We start from the raw sequence: 5,207 nt of genomic DNA, 5'->3' as shown, positions 1-5,207 counted from the left end.
TAAAACTATATAGGATTAATGTCCCTCTTCATCTTTTAATGTGCTACATAATTGATTACTTCAGGATAAAAACATTGATTTTCTAAGGAAATTATAATCAAGCCAATTTGGGCTCTAATTTGAATTTAAGAGATTTTTTGTAAATTAACAGAATGGTATTTCCAGCAACAAAACCTAGATCTTTATTAAATAATACTTTAGATAAGGTTATATCGACATTTAAAGATGTATCATTTAATTTTAGATACTAATTTTCACACCTATAATGCATCATCCATAATGTTATTTGAGGTCATTTTTTTAATAAAAAATACTGTTAAAACTTCAAACTAAATGGGAAACAATGAATGAAATCAATTACCTCACTGGTCATGCATGGAACCTAGGAATAGACCTAACTACTTTTACTCACTATTTTATTCTGTATCAAGGTTTCCAACCAGATTGCTGGATTCATACAGCACAGCACTTTCACCTGAATTCTGAGGGACGGGTAGGAAGACACACAATTTTCCAGTATCTGTCCTCCTACAAAAATACTGTTTGGGCTTTGCAGAAGCCGCTGTCCCCTGTCGCCTCTTCCTGCAGCTATGATCAACCCCACCGTGTTCTTCGGCATCACCGCCAAAGGCAAGCCCTTGGGCCACGTCTCCTTTGAGCTATTTGCAAACAAAGTTCCAAAGACAGCGGAAAACTTTCGCACTCCAAGCACTGGAGAGAAAGGATTTGGATATAAGTGTTCCTCCTTTCCCAGAATTATCCCAGGATTCATGTGCCAGGATGGTGACTTCACACACCAGAATGGCACTGGCTTCAGGTCCATCTACGGAGAGAAATTTGAGGGTGAGAACTTCATCCTGAAGCATACAGGTCTGGGCATCTTGTCCATGGCAAATGCTGAACCAAACACAAATGGTTGCAGTTTTTTATCTGCACGCCAAGACTGAGTGGCTGGATGGCAAACATGAGGTCTTCGGGAAAGGTGAAAGAAGGCATGAACATTGTGGAAGTCATGGAGCGTTTCGGGTCCAGGAATGGCAACACCAGCAAGAAGATCACCATTTCCGACTGTAGGCAACTCTAATTCTTTTGACTTGCAGCTTCTTACCTACCAGACCATTCCTTCTGTAGCTCAGGAGAGCATCCCCACCCCATCTGCTCACAATGCCCTGTAACATCTGCTCTCACTGAAATTCTATGGATTCCATATTTTCCTCTTTCTCCTCCAAGTCTAGCTGGATTGCAGAGTTAAGTTTATGATTATGAAATAAAAACTAAGTAAGAAAAAACAATACTTTTTGAAATCTGCCAATTAAAATTAACACTGTGTATAAGTTGGAGAAGACTGTTAAGGATTAATTAACTCCTAAGTAGTAGCTGATTATGAACTGTGAAAAAAAAAGTGAATAGAAAATGCCTGAAGCATCCCAAGCACAACACCAGTAATATGATGTCAAAGCAAGTTTACTTCAACGATTCAATCTGCATTTTTGATTTAGGAGAAGAGAGTCTTGAATTTATCATTGTTCTAATAACTTCGGGATTTAAAAATAGAAGTAAAGCATATTAATCCCTTGTTTGAAGTGCCCAGAAGTGAACATGATCACAGACACTTCAAAAATGTAGATTCCTGAATGAGACAAAAGCTGAAAATTCAGTAAGTGAGGTATCTTCAGAATTGCTGCCCAAGTGGTCTCTCTAAAGAGGAAGGCATATCCTGGCATGAGATGTCAAACTCCTACCACCTGTGGTTGTTTTTGATTCAGACAGAAGGAAGCTCTGCCAGGGAAATCCAATGCCTTCTGTGATCATCCCCACCACAGCCTCTTGTTTCTGCAAAGTTCCAGGTATGATTTCATCTGAAAAGTCTTGAGTTGACTTATTTCATAACTCTTACCTAATAACCACAAACAAGCTACATCTTTTGCATGTCTCCATCACTTCCAGAAGGAAGACTCCCTTGGGTTCCACATTCACAATTAGCACTGAACCACTCTCAAGGCAAGTTTTTTGTGGGCCTTATCATTTTCTCCTGACTGCATTTCCTCCAATATATATTTGCTATAAAAATTTTTCTCATCATATTAACAGTTTATTTGCTGAAACCTCCAAATACAAAAATACAACACACACTTGCAAAAACCTACTATATATAAAAACTAGTGTGTACCTGGCATTCAGAATACATTTGCCGAATGACTGATACAGTCAACCCACGTAAAAAAAACAAACAAAAAAAAAAGTGAGGCTATAGCAGAATAGAGTCTAAACCAAAAGTAAAAGGCAAAAGCTAGGGTTGATACCAAAACTAATGAAAAGCTGCACCAGGACCCAGGTAATTTTCAGTAACTAGATAAAGAGGATCTAGCATTAAGGTGTTTAAACACTCTATAACCAAAGACAGGCTATCACTCCATATTTCCATTAAATACATATCTACTTATCTACTTCCTATAGTAACCTATCTGGTATCCAGGAGTCTATATTTATACTGTTGACAACAGGAAGCATTTTCTGTGAAACTGTTACAGATGGCTGCTTATAACTGACAAGAGGAAAGGCAGGCTATACACATTTGATGGCAGAACAGCAATCCAGATATTAATGGGAGCAGACCCCGAGGCCAATGTACCATTAAGAGTCTGTCATATTTTGCTCAGGACTATATATAACTCATGTTATTTCATTGGTGGTAAGAACAATTATATTTTCATTCAAATTGGCATATTACCCACAAATGGGATAGCTGGGTAAAGTGCTAAGATATTCTACATCTTTTCATTTTTCTAGTTAGAACTGATTCTCTATCCAAAAACTGATTTTGAAGGTAAATTTTATATAGACTTAGAGCCTGAGAGCTACAGTATGTTCCCAATTTATGAAAATTACTCTTTCAAAGACTTTATCACTAACACTTCATTTACCTTTTAAAATATCTATAACAGAAATGAATTAAGATCCTTAAAAGTTTCATGAATATAGTCAGCAGAATATATAATAGGGGTAGACTACTTTTCAATAAAGGATCCAAATTACTGTTAACATGACATAACCTAGAGTCAGCTGGGAAGAGGAAACTTCAACTGAGGGATTGCCCAGGTCAGACTGGCTAGTGGCTATGTCTGTGAGAGATTCTTGACTGAAGACTGATGTTGAGGGACCAGTCCACTATGGGTGTTACCATCCTTGGGCAGGTGGATCTGAGCTTTGTAAGACATTGATCTGAGTATGAGCCAATAATCAAGCTAGGAAGCAGCATTGTGGCATGGTTTCTGCTTCAATTCCTGCCTGACTTCCTACAATGGACTCTGGACTAAAAGTGTAATCTGACAAATGAACCCTTTCCTTTCATAAGTTACTTTGGGTCGCATTGTCAATCACAGCAACAGAAGGCAAACTAGAATGACAACACTGATGAAAAATGTAGGAATTCTGCTAGATAAACAAACAACAACTTCTCTCCCTCTAAATTACATTGTCTCTCCCCATGTCTCTAAAGTTTATTTGAGCTACTTTTTTTATTTTAGAAAGTATATCTAGAAGAAAAAATACTAAAAAAAATTCCCTCAAATTTTTCTAGTATTTGGATCAGGGTTGTATTAGTGTAGAGGTAGAATTTTAAAAGCTCAAAAATATTGTATGACAATTTTTGTTTACAAATGATTTTTTATGAAAATAAGGTTATAGGTTGAAAATATCTTACATGATGAAATTAATTACAAACTAGTATTATCATTTATCAGAATATTAGAAGATTTGTACTGAGGATTATTCTAAAAAGCAAGTCTAGATTTATAGTGAGCTTACATAATTCCAGTATTACAGATGATGGAAACTGCCTACTCCTTCTCAGGTAACCATGTCAACAGATATTTTCAAATAATTTGCAATAGATAAAATGATTCATACAACTACTTGTTACTTCGATTCAAACCCTTGAACTGTTAGTGCCACAAGAGCTTATGGGTGAGCACATCTATTCCTTACTTGCATGAGTACTCTGTAAGGTAACACCAAAATTGGAATTACAGATAATCACATTCAATGAGGTATACAGTGTGAATAGTCAATGATTAGCAGCAGACCAAACTATGGAAGAAACTTAAAATGAAGAAACTTAAAGGTCTGAAGAAACTTAAAATGATGGTAACCTGATATGTATAAGAATGATGAGAAAGGAGATAAGACTCAGCCATGTAATTTTATACATTTCAGTGAATATTATAGGGAATGTAGCTGAAAAGACCTAGTCATACCATTGTTTATGTCTAGTGTCAATCACCACATTTTTGTGCTACATAGGAAAGCATTGTGTACACAATTTGTACAGGGGTAACACACTGTATTAAATATGTAAGGTCTTAAAAAAAGAAGGGATTTTGAGAGGCCATCCCATGTGACGGGATGCTCTCTTGACCTGGACACTTGGGGAAGGGCCTAGGCCTGGCCCAGGATGATGTGGTAGACTTTGGGGAGCCCCTTTTGAGGGCTTTACCCTGCCTGGGGAGTGGAGGGGGTATGGCTAGGGGCAGGTGGGATGTTGGGGGGAAGGGGAGGGAGAGGGAGAAGGGATTGATATCTGAAGCAAGCTTGTTCCTAATTTGAACTGATAAAATAAAATAAAATAATGAAATACTTATAACAGGTAAGCATAGAGTATCCAAAAATCAAACACTTACGACTCACTTCCATTGACAGTATTTAGTAGGGCTCATTAGAAACTACATTTCATCAAGGAAGACACGAAAGATGAGTGATTCAGTGACCTGTGTTACTTTACTAAGAAAAGGCTGTGGTCAAGTTTGAAATATTGCCTAAGCTGGACAAAAACCAAAGCTTATTTACATGAGATGGGCTGGGGATGTGCAACAGCTTCTCTGTACATCAAACCATGGTAAGAAATCAAAGGGAAAGTGATTTTCTATTTTTATTCTAACTTGATTTATCTACATTTTATAACAAATACTATTATTCTTAAATGTTAAAAATGTATTAGTTGGAAATCTGAATGGTTTTTATATGAAGTTTTCTCAAAGAGTCTTTGAAAGTAAGAGGACCATTTCCAGTTTTCTAGTCATAACCACTATGCCTACTAACTTTTGGAACTTTTCTTCATAGCAAAGAATGCTCTTAAGCAACAGGCCTGCCTCTGGATGAGTAGTGAAAAGACACACATGGCCCAGGACGACAACCAGTATTGAAGAAGA

The 5,207-nt window shown here is 37.0% G+C and overlaps 1 pseudogene; it reads left to right on the top strand.

The window, feature by feature from the left end:
* The first annotated feature begins 578 nt into the window (after positions 1-578).
* LOC100767874 lies at positions 579-1,111 on the top strand (annotated as a pseudogene).
* The last annotated feature ends 4,096 nt before the right edge of the window (positions 1,112-5,207 follow it).

The sequence above is a fragment of the Cricetulus griseus genome, chromosome 7 (genome assembly GCF_003668045.3).
Source record: "Cricetulus griseus strain 17A/GY chromosome 7, alternate assembly CriGri-PICRH-1.0, whole genome shotgun sequence".
In the NCBI taxonomy this organism is placed as follows: Eukaryota; Metazoa; Chordata; class Mammalia; order Rodentia; family Cricetidae; genus Cricetulus; species Cricetulus griseus.
The sequence above is the reverse complement of the archived record's forward strand: the minus strand, read 5'-3'. Positions and strand labels throughout refer to the sequence as shown.